This window comes from Lynx canadensis, chromosome C1 (assembly GCF_007474595.2).
Source record: "Lynx canadensis isolate LIC74 chromosome C1, mLynCan4.pri.v2, whole genome shotgun sequence".
Taxonomy (NCBI): Eukaryota; Metazoa; Chordata; class Mammalia; order Carnivora; family Felidae; genus Lynx; species Lynx canadensis.
Window position 1 is genome coordinate 41,578,468 of NC_044310.1, and position 18,348 is coordinate 41,596,815.

At 38.8% G+C, this 18,348-nt stretch overlaps 1 protein-coding gene, 1 long non-coding RNA gene and 1 pseudogene across 4 annotated transcripts in view; 2 read left to right on the forward strand and 1 right to left on the reverse strand.

Annotated features, from left to right (window-relative positions):
* LOC115520456 overlaps nucleotides 1–4,176 on the reverse strand; it is a 53,123-nt gene extending 48,947 nt beyond the window's left edge. The window contains exons 1-2 of the long non-coding RNA XR_003970798.1: nucleotides 4,090–4,176; nucleotides 3,718–3,835 (exon numbers count right to left, since the gene is read on the reverse strand). This is a non-coding gene — a long non-coding RNA (uncharacterized LOC115520456). The remainder of the gene's footprint in view (nucleotides 1–3,717; nucleotides 3,836–4,089) is intronic.
* Nucleotides 4,177–4,572: 396 nt separating this feature from the next.
* Nucleotides 4,573–18,348, forward strand: part of ZFYVE9 (zinc finger FYVE-type containing 9) — a 211,604-nt gene continuing 197,828 nt past the window's right edge. For all 3 annotated transcript variants that reach the window (XM_030325988.1, XM_030325990.1, XM_030325991.1), the window contains exon 1: nucleotides 4,573–4,687. The gene's annotated coding sequence lies outside the window, so the exon portion shown is untranslated. The remainder of the gene's footprint in view (nucleotides 4,688–18,348) is intronic.
* Nucleotides 14,451–15,046, forward strand: LOC115521048 (annotated as a pseudogene).

The window sequence follows — 18,348 nt, forward strand, 5'->3', positions numbered from 1 at the left end:
ATTTTTGCAAATTTTCTTTAAATCTGAAATTATTATTATTATTATTATTATTATTATTACTTTTTTTTAGAGAGAAAGCATGAGTGGGGGAAAGGGGCAGAGGGTGAGAGGATTTTAAGCAGGCTCCACGCTAAGCAGGGCTCAATCCCACAACCCTGTGGATAATAACCTGAGCCAAAATTAAGAATCAGATACTTAACCGACTGAGCCATCTGGGTGCCCCCTAAATCTGAAATTATTTAAAACGTTTAAATATCACATAAATATTTTCCACTATTTCCTTCTAAATATTTAATTTATATATTTAATAAATATATAAAAACATAATTGGGATCATATAATAGTCTTTTTTACTTAATACTGTTTTTTTAAATTTGATATTGAATCATGAGCAGTTTTCAATGCCATTTGAAATTCTTTAAAAACACAACTGTTAATGAATAATATTTTAATGTGTATACTGTGATTCATTTAATACATTTAGTTTCCCTTATATTTTTGTCATAAACCTACAGTAAAATATATAATAAATTTCTTTTTGCACATATTTGTTCACATATTTAATTACTTACTTATGTTTGATTCCCAAAATGGGAATTGGCTTGTTGTTTTTTAAATGACTCAAGTGACCTAACAAACTCCTAAATGCCCCCGATTTCCTTTTTAAGTTTGTGCTGCTTTACTGACTTATGGCTTGCTCTAAAGCTTGCTCGTTTGGTAACAGGCTGAATTCTGGGTTTGACTCCTGGCTGTGGTTGGTGATTGTAGATGGGTGTGGAGGGCTGTAGCTGGCAGCAGCAGGCTGGGGTGCAGGGCAATCACTGGTTGAAGGGGAGTCTTACTCTTTGGTGGCCCCTGAAAGTTAAAAGGAAAGGCCTAAAAAAGTCACTCACTGAATGAGTGGAATACACTAGCTTGATGCACATCAGGCTAAGACAGCTTAGTCCAGTTTAATATTCTCTGAGCTGTATTCTGTGTAGAGACTGGTTGCGGGGACACAGAGATGAATCAAACACTGAACCTGGCTCACAGGGCTCAAAATCTCATAGGAGAGACATACAGGTAAACAGAGACTGACAGTGTAGTGATGAAGACTTACAAATTGAGAAGCACAAAGATTATTGGGAGCATCAAAGAGGTTTTGTGCCTTCTTTTAAACAAACTTTTATACAGTATCTACTCATACACAAATATAATATTCATTCATTCCTCTTTCCTCCATCCTTTCCTTCTTTTCATTCATTGCACATATATTTTATTTTTTTAAATGTTTATATATCTATTTTTTAGAGAGAGTGTGAGCAGGGGACGGGCAGAGACAGAGGAAGACAGAGGGAATCCCAAGCAGGCTCTGCACTGTCAGCACAGAGCCTGACATCATGACCTGAGACCAAATCAAGAGTCAGATGCTTAACCAACTGAGCCACCAAGGCACCCCTGCACATATAATTTGTTGAGCATATACCTTAGACCATAGTGGGTGGCAGTGGAGTTGGAGAAGAGGAAAATTCAATAAAAGCAAGAAGTAGAATTTATCAGGCTCAACAACCAATTGTCCAGGACAGAAACAAGAGTTAAGGATCACTCCTTTGCCATTGACAAAGCCAGGAAATGGGTATCTTTTTGGCCTGATTTCTCCCCAGTTTTATTGAGGTATAATTGACAAGTAAAAGAACTGAATTTTTTTTAAGTTTATTATTATTTTTTTAGTAATCTCTACACCAACCATGGGGCTTGAACTCAGGATACTGAGCTCAAGAGTTGCATGCTCTTCTAACTGAGCTGGCCAGGTGCCCTAAGGCCTTAATTTTTAAGAACAAATTTTAAAGGGCAAAGAAAATTTTGATTGGGGTGCTACAGCTTTAACTCATGTGGAGAAACTATTTTTAGAATACTGGCTTTCTATAGGATATGGCACAAAAATGAAAGCGGGAAGGTCTACCAGGTTACAAATAAAGAGGTATTTTAGAGTCACTGTATAGTTGTGGAAATCAAAACAAAATTGAGAGTGGGGTAACTAAAGCAATTGACGGTAGGTAAAAGATTAAAATTAACAGAAGAGGGGAAAACAGATGAGAGATATTTCAGGAGCAGAGAGCACACTGGGTAGGAAGAGTTGAATGACAGAATGAAATTATAGATGAAAGGATTTATAGTAGATTACTATGATCTGGGAGGTGGTAGTGATGATAAAGACAGTCTCTTTCAGCAACATAGAAGGGGAGAAAGTGTGAAGCAAGAGGAAACTGGTCCTGGGAACAAATGAATCATCTTCAAGCAGTAGCTACACCCTGGGTAGCATGATTATTCATAAACAAATGCAGATTTCCTGTGGTGGTAGTGAACCAAGCTTGGAAAGCAGTACTAATGTTGGGTTGCCAAACTAGTCTAAATGAAAGGGCCCATTTCTCTAGAATGAAAATTTTTAGCAACAGTAACTTACTCTTACAGCATTTTCTGAATATTGTAGAAAGGACTATTAGGGGCATCAGAAGGGAGAATGAAGGAATTTCAGGGTATACTTCCAGCTTTCCCTTAGGTAGATGTATTTCACATGTAAAATGGTGGTAGTATAGTACTTAATTCAGAGTTGTTAGGATGAATCATAGTTTCCCTCGGAGCCCCAGTTTCTCTTTTTATAAAAAAGGGATAGTGATTTTTTTTTTTTTTTTTGTAATGTGACTCAGAAGTAGGTGGTGAAGGCACGCTCAGGATTGTACAATAACAGGAACAGCTTTCATTGATTGGAAGAGAGCTGTAAGGTCATATTTTCTCTAAGGTGGCTGCTCAATTATTATTTGAAAGTTCCCAGAGACCTTATATAATGTTCTCATTAAGATTTATTATTATTAGGACATAACCTAAGGTAAGGTGAGATTGCCTTATAATTTTTATATACAGAAAATATACTAGTTTTATGCTAACATCTGCTATGCAATAGAATGTTATAGCATCCAGTGTATTAAACTCTATTTTTCCACAGTAGAGTTATGTTATATAAATCCATTAGGGAAATTTTACCCAGACTAGGGATGATAAAGAACAATGCATCCATTTTTTTTTCTTTTCTGATGCACTCATCTTTTGATAGGAATATATTTACATACAGAGATTAAGAGAGAAAGAACACAGATGAGAACAATCTTGAATCTAAGAAAGACTGAAAGGGTGTTTTGGAACCAACAATAATTGGAACTAACATTTATTGAGTATCTTCTCTAGGCCAGTTCTTTCACATAAATTATCTCCAGTTTTCACAACAAGCAGCAAGGCAGGCATTAGAAAACCCAGGTTCCGAAATATTATGTAACTTGCTCAGGGTCATAAAGCTAACCATGACAGAGCTGGAATTGGTAGGATCAGGAACAATCCACCACCAAAGTCCCTGTTCATTCTACTATAGCACTCTATGATAAAATAATGTACTGTTATTTGGGAAATTTGGGACCAGAGGATTTGAAGAACTTCTTTCCCTACTTATTTCCCCTCTAACTGGTCTTTTTGTTTCTATTGTTTTTGGTTCCGATGCTTGCATTCTAGAGCTTGAATGGGATCGAATATGGGGTATATGTAAACAGAATGATTCCACAGTCCCCGCTCAGTAACAATTTCCTTCCTTCAGAGCCTTACCTGGGATTTGGCAGGGGTTGGGATGAAAGAGTAGAGGTAGAGGTGGGGGAGGGGGTTCGTTAGAAAAGATGGATGGTTTTTTCTTACCTTTAAGTTGTTTATGAATTTCAGGACAACCCGTTGGCTATTCTCTTGCTCGGCATATTATTTTTTTCTAATTTTCGGGGCGGTTTGGGATTAAGGATTTAGTATCTGTAGGACATTTCTGTAACGATCAGCACAGAAAATCCAAAAAAAGTTAAGGTCAAAGACAATTCCTTCATCTGTTTTGGGAAAGGAGTGTGTGTGTGTGTGTGTATATGTGTGTGTAAAAGGTTGGTTCTGGGTCGCTCTTGTTACACCCAGACACACTGAAGGGATTAGAAGGGATCCCTCTTGAATCATGAGAGATGAAAACGAGCATATTCCCTCACCTCCTGCTCTCAGGTGAACGTCCGAGCGACAGAAACGTTCACGTACCTTCTGGAGAGAAGGAAAAGGTGCAAAGGCGCTCAGGGCCTGAGGGCTAGGAGTGGGGCGGGGGCTCGCCACGGTCGGTGGGGATCGAGGGGCTTCTGCCTCCAAGGAGGAATCGTCGGGGGCGGGCCGGGGGCCGAGGGCAACGCAGCGAGCGCTAGGCCCCCGCCATCCCCAGGCCGCGCTCCCCCGCGTTCCCTGCGGCTCGTGCCCGGGCGGCCGCCGCAGTCCCGGCGCCGTAGCCGGGCGTGGGGTCCAGGGGGCGCTGTGGCCCAGCGGCGCCGGCGGCAGGAGCGGCCACGGCGACGCTGGAGGCTTCGCCGAGGATCCCCGCCTGCAGCACCTCGGTCGTCCCGCCGCAGCCTTGAGCCCCCGGCCCGGTTCAGCGGCGCTCCTCCGGGATCCGCGTGGCTGCGGCGGTCCCGGAGCCCGATGCGGCGCAGCGGGCGCTGGGCCTTAGCAGCAGCGGTGACCACAGCCCTTTCAGGAGCGGGAGGCTTCGCAGCGGCGCCTGGGGCCGCGCCGGTGCCCTCCGGAGGAGGCTGTCGGCTTAGGGACGACCCCCTCGGCCATGCTGAGGCGGCGGCGGCCACTGCTCGAGGTGAGTGTGGCGCGGCGCGGTCCCGGGCTCGCTGGCCTTCCGCCACGGGGAAGGGCCCTGGCAGCAGCCTTCGGGCCGGGCGGACGGGGCGTCCTGCCGCTGCGGCCCCCTCCCCCACCCCGCGGCTCTGGGCCCTCAACCCTTCTCCGCGTCCCCCGGGAGGCGCGTGGGGGTGAGTAGGCCCCGCGCCGCCGGGAAGCTCTCGCCTGGCCTCGGTTCCTGCGCGGCCCGGTGTGTGTGGAGCGGCACTGCTGGCGGGGGCACTGGCACCTTTCGGGTTGGCCCCGGACCCGGGCCGAGCTCAGCCTCTTACCCCGGGCCCGGCACGTACATCCAGGAGGGAGGCAGAGGACGCCTGTTTGCAAACAGCCTCGGCTTTTCCGCGCCCGGGTAGCGAGTCCCGCAGAGTCCCGGGGGGAGGGGTGGGAGGGCTGGTGAGAATTGGAGTGCGGAAAGTGCGGGGCCCTGAGAGCCCTTGGTACTCCCGAGTGTCATTCACGGATCTGACTGGGTTGAAAACAACCGTTTGCGTTTTATTTGAGCTGAAATTTCATCACCTGCAGGTAGCTCATCCCTGCCGCCTTCTATTACATTTTGCCCCTGAGAGTGGTCTGCCTTAGAGAAAGCCCTATCCTAGCTTTGCGCTAAGTTTCCTACATAAATACAATTACAAAAATATCTTTTTGGTTTTTAAACAAGGGTCTGTTCCCCTTCTCCCCAATAAAAGAGTGTAAATATCTTAATACCTCAGTTCTAGGTATAAAAATGTTACACCTAAATAGATCCATAGACTGGATGACAAGAGAATTTTAAAAAGTCGTGCTAACTATCTTAGTAACAGATACTGATGGAAATGGAACATATTCTAAATTTTAGAAGTTAAGTAATTTGCTCGGTATTAATGTGAAAAAAAGGAAGTGATGATTACAGTTTGATAAGTCAGGTGTTTGGGGTGTTTATGGTTTATGATCGATCAATATGATTACAGGTTTTTCTTGTTTTCCTATTATGTATATGAAGGTTGTAGGATTAATAAGTACTTCTGAAACTTTCATAATCATGAATAAAATAAATATGCTTATTGTAGGAAATTCGGAAAGTACAGGATCGTACCGTGTCAACTCTCAATAAATATTTAATAGTGAGGGAAAAGTCACCCATTATCTTACAGTTAGTACATTTTGATGGTCATTTAAAGTTTTAAATGGGCTTGTATTGTTGGCGACTTTAAAATGGTCGATTTATGATTAATTTAATTATTAATTATTCAAGTTATTACTATTTAATTATTATTATTTCTGTCTACCAGTTTGAGTTAACTGTTCGATTTTACTGTTTAACATCCAGTCATTTGTTTAAGACCTATAAAAATGTTTTACTAAATTACATTGCAGTCATAGTTGAATTCATCAATTTAAACAGAATAACATGGGTAACTGTCTAAAAGACCCCTGATTTACCTCCTGTGCAGCATGGGAAGCTCCTGAAGTCTAGGGAGGTTTGGTGTAGTAAACATTTTTGAGGACCTGTTCTGTTAGTTAGATGCGCTGGCCTTGGATTGTTTCTGTTAAGGTTTTGCTTAAATGTTTATAACTGTAAAAACTTGGCCTGATTAAAAAAAAATTGCCGGGGGGGGGTGTAGTTTAAGTTTCAAAAAGTCTAGTTCGGTTCTCAATGTGTTTCTAAAGATTACCAACATTACAATCAGCTGAGAGTGCTTATTAAAGTACACAGATTCCTGGTCCCTTGAATCACAATTTCTAGGGATGATGGTAGTTCAGGGATGTTTTATTTTTATCAAGCTCCCCAATTCTTAGTCCTAAAGTTTGAGAATCACTGATATAATAAGTTAAAGCTTAACTAACCTTGCCAAGGCTAATGACAGTATCTGTTTTCTAGCAAAGCTATCAGTGTTAAGCCGCATTACAATCATTCCTCATAGCAACAGATGATGGTGTTACAATATTAGAAAGAAAAATGATATTTCAAGGGATAGTGATTCAATTAACATATATTGAGAGCTTTTTCTGGTAGATGTGGTGTTATAGAAGGATACCTAGCCGCTTACGTTGGCATTTAATCTCTCCTTGGACTTTGAAGACATTGTCTATAAGATGCAGATAGTTATTATACTTACCTTGGAAGGCTTTTAGAGTAAATTCATCTGACAAAGTTTTGTAATTTGTAGAATATCTTTATAAAATTTTAGCTATTAATATTAAGTGCCAGGTCCTATCTTTGATGTTCTAAGAAACACAAAAATGACCATGATCACTGCTAGCAACTAGCCAACTTTGGAAGCAGAACATGTTTAACTGTTACAAGGCAGGATCAAACAGGAGTTGCAATTGAGTATAATATGCTAGCTCTCTCTTTAAGGCTTCTAATGTTTAATCCAATAGCTTGTCCTTTAAGAATATTAATATTCTTAATATATTCTTATTCTTATATTAATATATAAGAATATAATATTAAGAACTTTAATAATTTTTATATATGGTGATTGCCTTTTCTTCTAATTGCTGATTCAGTGTTTTATTCTGTAAGGAGAAAATTGTATATTTTGCCTGGTAACAAGTAGTTGTAGATTAACTCCCTTAGAAAGAATGAATGAAGATGATCCTATTTTTTTCTTCTGTTACTAAGCTACTGGTGTTCATCCCATTCAGTAAACTTTTATTTGGCACCTGTTATGTGCTGGCCACAGAAGAGTTGCAAGGCACAAAGCTTGTTTAAGAGCTAATTGCCTGGATTTTAACTTAAAATCTTATGTTCCTAAAGGGATGGTGTGTGGGGCCGGCGGGGAGAGGGGTGTATTATGCTTGTCAATTGCATGATGTGGTGCAGAGTATGGAGTCAGATGTGGGCAGGAATCCTTACTGCAACTCTGAGTGGTGTGACATTTAGATCCTGAGTTTCTTCTTGTGTGGTAATAATTGGAGTAATAGTACCCATCACAGGGAGGTAGAACTGGTTCCATGAGATAAAAATAATAAAAAGCAATTAGCTCAGGGTCTGTCTCATAGAAGGTACCCAATAAATGTTCACATCCATTCCTCTTTTTGGGAAAAACAAAAACAAAAATTAGGCTTTGGAATTTCTATGTGAGTTAAAACATGGTAGCTTTAATTTTTTTAAAGAATGAGTCTACTTTTGGAATTCTAAAAAATTTTTGATAGAGGGGCGCCTGGGTGGCTCAGTCGGTTAAGCGTCCAACTTCGGCTCAGGTCATGATCTCGCAGTCCGTGAGTTCGAGCCACGTGTCGGGCTCTGTGCTGACAGCTCAGAGCCTGGAGCCTGTTTCAGATTCTGTATCTCCCTCTGTCTCTGACTGTCCCCTGTTCATGCTCTCTCTCTCTGTCTCAAAAATAAATAAATGTTAAAAAAAAATTTAAAAAAATTTTTTGATAGAAAACAATTTTGATCTTAATTATACATATTTCTCCATTCATTTTTACTGAATAAATGAGCTATTCTCTTTGTATAGAGTACGCTTGTTACATTATCTGAGTTTTATTCATTTTCCATTATTTTCAGAGTTTTACATGATTCTTTATTTTACTTGTGTGTTTAGCTGCATTGCACTATATAGAGGAACAGTCTTAGTATATAATAATCAACGAAAGATAAATGGTGACAGTTATTGAATAGAAATAGTTCATATACTTCGTTTTCAACAAATGATATCAATTTATTAAACTTACATTATTTAAAAACTGAAGAATCTTCAAAACATAGGCTTTTCCTTATAAACTGTAGTAGATTAGATCTAGATTTTTATAGATATGTCAGATATGGGATCTAGTCTTTTCTAATAACCTGCAGGACTCTGGACACATTTATATGCCTCAATTATTCTTCTATAAAATGAAGCTGATAATACCCATTTTACAGAATTATTGTGAGGATTAAATGATATAATGTATAAATCAGAACTGTAATTTAGTTCTATGAATCTTGGCAAATCATTGTTACCCTGAAAGTGGAAAATATACTTCTTGTTTATTTCTGTTTGAAAGAACTTGAAAGATCACTATTTATATAGTTTACAACCAGGAAATAAAGTCAGTATGATCAATTTGAATTATGAATAAGACTGCTAAATTAAGGAGAAACCAGGGTGTCAGTAGAGTTAGTATTTTATTTTATTTTTTAAATTTATTTATTTATTCTGAGAGAGCACATGGGTAGGGGTAGAGAGAGAGAGGGAGAGAGACTTCCAAGCAGGCTCTGCAGTGCAGAGCCCAGTGTGGGGCTCGAACTCATGTATCATAAGATCACCACCTGAGCGGAGATCAAGAGTCAGACGCTTCACCACTGAGCCACCCAGATGCCCCTAGAGTTAGTATTTTAATGGCATAGTTAGTGGAATGCTTTATGCTTTATAAATAAATGTTGTTTAATAAAACAATTTGAAAATACTGTTTATAAAAGTATTTCCTATTTTACATATTAAGTGGTACCTAGTTTTTTTTTCTTTTGAATTATTATAAATAGCTCATTTCCAGAGCTGAACTATTGGAAAAATGAGGACAGTATATAATGTTTTGTACTTATGAAATATTTTATTGATAGCCTTTAATAAAATAAGGTAAAGATGAGGAAATCTCTGGACATGTTGATATCAAGAAAAAGTTGTTAAATTCATATTGGGCAAGGGAGAAGGAGAACTTAATTCATGTTGATAAGTATCTTGAGGCATTTGGATTTTATATTATAGAACTATTTGTAAAAATCTTAAATTTTTTTCTGTAAATTATCTTTTAGTTGAAAATTCTTACACTCGTTTTTTAAGCTTAAAAAATGCTTTTGTGGCCCAAGGCTTTGGACTATAATAGTTTCTTTAATTGATAATTCTGTAGTGACTTACCTTTTTTCTGATTATTTATCATAATATATGCTTGAGGATATGTGACTTAATATTTATAATGGTAGTTATGTTGCATTTTTTTTTAAATACAGAAGTAGTAAATTCATGCCCTAGGTTTTAAGGATTAATTAAATTTAAATGAAAATGTAGTGCCTTTTGAGGGAAGGAGTCTTAAGAAGTAAGACCTAAGGAAATGGTAAAATTAGTCTAGAATTTTTCACCAATTAGGAAAAGTTTGGGTATATTCAGTCCTCGGTTCTTCTGGCTCTTTGAAATAATTTTAACTTTAGAGAAATAATACTAAGTTTAAGATACGAAGTGAAGAATATATATATTTCAATTAAATTTAAAATATTAGGCAAGACCCTTTTTTTTAATAGCAGCCTTATTGAGATATAATTGAAATACTATACAATTAACCCATTTAAAGTGTACAGCTCAATGCTGTTAGTATATTTGGCATTATGCAGATATCACCATTATGTAATTTTAGACGTTTTTATCACCTCAGAAAGAAATCATTCCCCATTTCCTCCCAATCTACCCAGCCCTTGGCAACCACTAATGTACTTTCTGCCCATATGGATTTATATTTCATATAAATGGAATCATAGGATATGTGACTGGTTTCTTTCCTTTAGCATAATGTTTTTAGGGTTTGTCCATGTAGCGTGTATTAGTACTTCATTTCTTTATGCTACTGAATAGTATTCCATTATATGGATATACCACATTTTATTTATCCAACTTCATCAGTTTGGGTTATTTTTTTCTTTTGGCTGTTATGAATAATATTGCTATGAACATTTCATGTACAAATGTTTGTCTTTCTCTTGGGTATATACCTAGGGTTGTATTGCCAGAGTCAAAAGATAACTCTTTGTTCAAACCTTTTTGAGGAACCCCACCAATTTACATTCCCACCAGAAGTGTAGGAGGGTTCCAGTTTCTGCACATCCTCACCAACCCTTGTTATTATCTGTCTCTTTGATTAGAGCCATCCTAGTGGGTGTGAAGTGGTAAGTTAAGTCTCTATTTGAGGATTGTAACTTTCATTTACAGTCATTAGGTAAATTGTTCAAGTTTTTACTTGCAGATACATTGCCAGATTCTTTGAGGATAAGGAGTCTTTTTGGCTTGAGGATAAAAGCTGTGAACTTTCTAGTTTTCTGTTTAGTAAATACTGAACTTGATGGAACTGGTTAACCACTTTGGGTGGTAGTGGGGACAGTGGTATGGGGACTTCCAACTGAAAGGTTGTCTTCTAAGAATATTTCTTAACAAAAGGCAGTTGTAAATCTTATGTTTAGCTTTCCTTTCACTGCTAAAATGTTTCTAAAAAGATAGAGTCCAATAGCATATTTACCCATTAACATTTCTAAGCACTCCGGTCTGATTTTTAGGATTGGCATTACCTCTCCATGATATATAATTCTATATAAATACAGTTTAGTTGTTGTCCCCCTCCCTCTGAGATTTTATTTTTAAGTAATCTCTACATCCAACGTGGGGCTCGAACTTACAACCCCAAGTTCAAGAGTTGCATGCTCCATGGGCAGAGCCAGCCAGGCACCCCTATTCTTTATTCTTGTACATAGTATGGTCCTCTATTGTTTGTTCACATGAAAGATATTAAAGCTTTTCTATGAGATTTTGTAGGACATAGTTCAAAGTCAGCAATAATGACTTGCTAACATTTAAAAAATTTTTTTCAAACTAGTTAGGAAATACTGCAGGGAGCTATTGTTTGAGCAAACAAAGTGCAAGTTTTGGACCTTCATTCTACATACAATGGATTTCCCACAGTATTTTCCCACTTGATTAGGATCACTTTTAGGTCCTTTAATGCTGACTTTTATGGTTAAGCATCTGACTTCAGCTCAGGTCATGATCTCATGGTTCATGGGTTCAAGCCCCACATCAGGCTCTGGGCTGACAGCTCAGAGCTTGGAGCCTGCTTTGGATTCTGTCTCCCTCTCTCTCTGCCCCTCCCCCTCTTGTGCTCTGTCTTTCTCTTTCTCTCTCTCAAAAATAAATATTAACATAAAAAGATTACATATTATAATATAATTAATTAACATATAATATGTTATTTTAAAAATAAAATATTAAATATAAAAATAAAAATAAACATTAAAATAACACCATCATTCTTCACAGAGCTAGAACAAATAGTCCTAAAATTTGTATGGAACCAGAAAAGACCCCGAATAGCCAAAGCAATCTTGAAAAAGAAAACCAAAGGTGAAGGTATCACAATCCTGGACTTCAAGATGTATTACAAAGCTGTCACCATCAAGACAATATGGTACTGGCACAAAAATAGACACTTAGATCAATGGAACAGAATAGAGAACTCAGAAGTGGACCCATAAACATATGGCCAACTAATCTTTGACAAAACAGGAAAGAATATCCAATGAAATAAAGACAGTCTCTTCAGCAAATGGTGTTGGGAAAACTGGACAGCGACATACAGAAGAATGAACTTGGGCCACTTCTTACACTGTACACAAAAATACACTCAAAATGGATAAAAGACCTAAATGTAAAACAGGAAGCCATCAAAATCTTAGAGGAGAAAGCAGGCAACAACTTTTTTGACCTCAGCCGCAGCAACTTCTTACTCAACACATCTCCAGAGACATTTTGCTCATAGGCAAAAATGAACTGCATCAAGATAAAAAGCTTCTGCACAGCAAAGGAAGCAATCAGCAAAACTAAACGGCAACCAACGGAATGGGAGAAGATATTTGCAAATGACATATCAGATAAAGGGTTAATATCCAAAATGTATAAAGAATTTATCAAACTCAACATCCAAAAAACAAATAATCCAGTGAGGAAATGGGCAGAAGACATGAATAGACACTGTTCCAAAGATGACGTCCAGATGGCTAAGAGACACATGAAAAAATGCTCAATATTATTCATCATTGGGGAAATACAAATCAAAACCACAATGAGATACCACCTCACACCTGTCAGAATGGCTAAAATTAACAACTCAGGCAACAACAGATGTTGGCAAGGATGTGGAGAAAAGGGAACTCTTGCACTGCTGGTGGGAATGCAAACTGGTGCAGACACTCTGGAAAATGGTATGGAGGTTCCTCAAAAAATTAAAAATAGAACTACCCTACAGCCCAGTAATTGCACTACTAGGTATTTATACAAAGGATACAGGTATGCTGTTTCAAAGGGACACATGCACCCCAATGTTTATAGCAGCACTGTCAACAATAGCCAAAGTGTGGAAAGAGCCCAAATGTCCATTGACAGATGAATGGATAAAGAAGACGTGATGTGTGCGTGCGTGCGTGCGTGTGTGTGTGTGTGTGTGTATACACACACACACACACACACACACACAATGCAGTATTACTTGGCAGTCAAAAAGAGTGAAATCTTGCCATTTGCAACAACATGGATGGAACTAGAGTGTATTATGCTAAGTGAAATTAGAGAAAGACAGATGTCTTATGACTTTACTTGTATGTGGAATTTAAGATACAAAACAGATGAATATAGGGGAAGGGAAGCAAAAGTAATATAAAAACAGGGAGGGGGACAAACCATAAGAGACTCTTAAATACAGAGAACAAACTGAGGATTGCTGGAGGGGTTGTGGGTGGAGGGCTGGCTAAGTGGACAAGGGGCATTGAGGAAGACAGTTGTTGGAATGAGCACTGGGTGTTATATGTAGGGGATGAATCACTGGATTCTACTCCTGAAATCATTATTGCACTGTATGCTAACTAACCAGGATGTAAATTAAAAAATAAAAATAAATGATAAATAAAATAAACATTAAAAGAATTTAATGCTGACTTTCAAGTTAGTGAGCTGAAAGGCCTCCACTGGTTTGTTTTACAGTCTTTTGTTTTGTAGTGTTTATTTTAGAGAGAGCACAAGCGGAGGAGGGACAGAGAGAGGGGGACACAATCCCAAGTAGGCTGCAGGCTCTGAGCTGTCAGCCCGATGCAGGGCTCCAACCCACGAACCGTGAGATCATGGTTGGACACTTAACAGACCGACTAAACCTCCCAGGCTCCCCATTTAGTTTTTTTGAATGTCATAATTTCTATATAAAACTACAAAAAGCAACAGATCTGGAGCCTTTTAGGTAGGATTAATGAAGAGGTATGCGTTTCTGTTTGTAATATGGTTCTTTTTTTTTTAAAGGTGCTTTTCTTTTTTCTTTTTCTTTTTTTTTTTTTAAGATTTTAAGCAGCCTCTACAACCAACATGGTGTAATCTTTACACCCGTTGTGGGGCTTGAACTCACAATCCTAAGATCAAGAGTCGCATGCTCCACTGATTGAGCCAGCCCAGGTGCCCCTGTAGGATGGTTCTTTTCTAACCTCTCATGGTTACAGTTTGGTAGTTCATCTGCCAAACTTTTATGTTTTTGTTATTATATCTAAGCAGAACACAGCCTATCTCAAAATTCTCCTTACTAAAATAAAGAGCAAGCAGTATCAAAATTTTGTGAAAACATTCTGTCAGGGCTTATGTAAATTTTAGTCTCCATTTTTCATTTTCAGTTGATCCAGAGAAATAACTCCTAAAAAGCAATTGAAGCCAAACACTGCCGGTTTGAGAAAAACCTTACAATTTCAGAATACATCATCTAAATCTTTTAGTGATTCTGGTGATGTAATAACTGCCCATAGGTTTTTTGTTTTTGTTTTTAATTAGTAGCTGAAGTAAACTGTTTTTGAAATTATGAGATCAACTCTTGGAAGTTTTTGCTCAACTTCTAAACAACAAGGTTGAGCTCTGGGAGGAAGATGGGATTGCAGCTACAGTGGAGCTCTGGGCTCCTGCTCCTGACTCACCACTGTTTGCTCTTGCCGAAGAACAAGTCTGTCAGGAAGCCACACTGCAACCATGTCTTTTAAAAACACTGAGAAGATACCTGTGGAATTGGAGGTGGTGATTCAATGAATTAGAATTACTCTAACCAGCCACAATATGAAAAGTCTTTGGAGAAGGTATGTGCTGACTTGATCAGAGAGGCACAAAGGAAAAGAATCGTGAAAGGACCGGTTCAGATGCCCACTAAGAAAGACTCTGAGAATCACTATGAGAAATACTTCCTTGTGGTGAAGATCGTTTGAAGATGAGGATCCACAGGTGACTCATTGGTTTGCTCAGTCCTTCTGAGATTTTTTTTACCCCCCCCCACCAAGTTTATGTATTTATTTTGAGAGAGAGCAAGGGAGGACCTGAGAGAGAGAGAGAGAGAGAGAGAGAGAGAGAGAGAGAGAATTCCAAGCAGGTTCTGTGCTGTCAGCACAGAGCCTCAGGTGGGGTTTGTTCTCACCAACCATGAGATAGGTTGAGCCAAACCAAGAGCCAAAATCAAAAGTAGGAGCTCAACTGACTGAGCCACCCAGGGGCCCGGTTCTGAGATTGTTAAACAAATTACTTTCATCAGTATTGAGCCAGGAGTCAATGTCGAAGTCACTATTACAGATGCTTAAATCAGCCTTTTTAATAAATTATCAGTTGTTAGAAATAAAGGTTGAGATTTTTTTTTGATTCTTTAACGTGGCACAGCCCTTCATGATTTGGTTCCAACATCGTTGTTCCTCACTTGTTTCTGCATGCCCCACTATCCAGTCCTTTAAAGATTCCAGGTTTATGGAGTTTTTCTTAATTTCTTTTACCTTATATTACTTGTATAATATAAAAACTTTATAGACCACTGTGTGGCATCTTTCTGCTAGGTGTTTCATGTATGTCATTTCTAATTCTTAAAATGATCCTATAACATTCATAGTGTCATGCATGTTTTATAGCTGAGGGAACTGTGGCATGAGGATTTTTATTGACTTTCCTAAGCCCACATCCATGATTCAAACCATATATCTCTGACTACAGAGTCCACTCTTTTTCATCATGTGAACCTCTCCATGTATTCTGTATTTGTTTATCTTAAGATTTTTCATAGTGCTTTAGGAAGTATTTATTATTAGCAGAGCTCAACTCTAGTTGATGGACTTTGGTGGAATTTGCCTTTGAAGTATACTATTGGCATGTAGCATTTTGTGTAAGAAAAAGATGTGTATGTGCATATATTTTAGGCATTTCAGCTTTCATATATGTATTTTTGAAGTAGTTAAATGCCTGCTTTGCTGTTAGAAAAATATAATAACTGATCTCTGGGCCTCATTTCTCTGATCTGAAAATGTGTGGTGGGCTAGATGTTAATGCCCCTTCCACATTTAATATTCTATTCAGGTTTCTAAAGAACTGAATGAAAAGATGGCATATGGACAGCTCCAGGCAATGATGACAGTATCAGTAATGAAGAACCAGAATAGAGGACAATGAGGTATGGGTGGTGGCTAAGGAAAACAGGAGAATTAAGACTAAGGGATTGTAATTTCCATAAAAGTTTCCCCTGTACTAAGTAAAGAGAATATCTTTCTAAATGAAAACATAGAGACTCTGGGAATTAGCTGGCTGAGTAGTTTGTAACTGATGCCTCCTCCTCCCTACCTGTTACCCCCATTCTTCTGTCCTTTCTTGTGATGGTGTATAATGTGTTTGAGAAAAATGCACCTAGAGCTGTGTTATATGAAAATAACCAGGTCATCAGTAGCACACTTGAAATAATTATAGCTTTCATATTGTTCATAAAGTGAGAATTCAGTAATTAAAATGTGAACCCATTATTGTAGATCTTCGGAGTTTGTTGATAAAGCAAAGGAGGGCATATTTTGCATTCAAAAAGGATGAAATACCTCTTAGTGACAAAACTTTTATATAGCCTTTCTACCCTCAAGGTATTAGAGATGCTTATATTGACATATAGACGGGTGATGGTTTGACTAGGTGGAAAATTGTTAACCAGCATAGAAAATTGTCATTCGTTTCCTTGTTAGCTTCTGGAGACCTTAGATCAGTGAATTTTGAGTTTGGGACTAAATCATCCTAGGCCAGGAGCAAGGAAATGTCCTTTAGTTAGAGAAGTTTGGTTTTTTCAGCATACTGTAGCCCTCAGATAGAGATTTATAAATACACTTTAGTATTTTTAAAAACTTAGAAGTAAAAGTAAAGAAACTGGTTTAACTTTCTTCAGCAGTATATTACCCAACTTATTGGCTGGGGACCCTTTTTTTCCACATAATACTTAGTAGTACATCTTTTACTGATCTAGGTTAACTTTTATCTGTTTTATAAAGCCTCACTCTCAAAATATCCATGACTATTTCAACCCTCAGGTGATAGGCCCTGATTACTTCCTGAAGGACCTCATTCTATTGTTCATTACTGATAATTATTACAAAAAAATCTTTTGTATTTGGCCAAATGTTGTTTTTCTTTAATATCTATCGTTTCATTGTTTTGCTTCCTAAAATTGTACAAAATAAATAATTACTCTCATCTTAATATCCGAAGATGCCTTGGCTAGCATAGAGATTAAAAGCCCAGGCTTTGGAGTCAGATTGCCTGAGTACAAATTTTAGTTCTACTGCTTTTACTGTGTGATCTTTTCTTGTCTGTAAAATGGGAATAGCCATAATACTTTAATGGGTTAAATGACATGATTCATAAAAGAGCTGATTATGTAGTGTGTTGGTTTGGTTCCTTGGAAAGTAGATATTGAGATGGAGTTAGTGCAAGAGATTTTACGGGGAGTAGGTAATAGAATGCCTGTGAAAGGAAAGGGAGCGCAAGCTGAATTGACCTACAAGAGTCTCAGTCTTTGATGCAGATCTTAAAAAAAACAAAAACACACCAACAACAACAAAAAAAAAACAACAACACAAAAAACTCAGCCAATCCAACGGGGAGCTCCAGAGCAAAAATCACCTGTTAGAGGAGTCCTGCATTGGGAAGAAATGGCCAGGTTCTAGTACACCTACCATGTTGTTACTGGCTAGGAGCTGCCCAGGAGGAGTATGGCCTCAACTGGAAAGCTGAGATGAATTCTGAACATGCTGCACCTGGAGGCTGTTAACTAACAGTACTCCTTGCATCTGATTGCAAGTCCTTCTTTCCTCCCTTCCTCCCTCCCTTCCTTCATTCCTTCCTTCCTCTGTTCCCCTCCTCCCTTACATGCAAGTTCTTTCTTCAAGGGAGATCCAAGTGATTGCCACAAGTCCATTTCTTGTGCTGCAGGATCTAGGTCTCCAAACGTTTTCTGAGAGCAGTTCTTTCAGGGGTCCATGGACTTCTCCTTTTTTTAAGGATTTTATTTTTAAATAATCTCTATACCCAATGTGGGACTCAAGCTCACAACTCTGAGGTCAGGAGTTGCATGTTCCAACAACTGGAGCCAGCCAGGCACCCTGGACTTCTCTTCTTGATGGGGAAGTTCAAAAAGTAGGTTTGTGAGACAGGTTTCAGTCCCCATCTGTGTACCTGGTCTCAGGGCCACAGTGATTCTCATGGTCTCTTCCACTACTCAGTCTAAATTCCCCTTGACATCAGCTATAATTTTTGTTGGTCTTGGTGGTTTACCTAGACCCACCCATCATTTTTGAGGGATCACAGTCACAATTGGGCAGGGGAGTATCAAGTGGTACCCATGTGGGTCATCTGAGTTCCACACATACTCCTTGTTGTTCCCATTATGTAACAGCATACCTGCTTCCTTCTGAGGATGAAGGTTAATTTATCCTGCCATGATAGTGATTCCTTTTCTTGCCTCTTGGTCCAGGGGCACAAAGAGTCGCAAATGCACTGGCTCCAGGTATAATTTATAGCTCAGTATGATCCTTGACATGTCTCCTGGCAAAAGTATGCCCAGGATCTCTAACAAGATGGGAAGCAC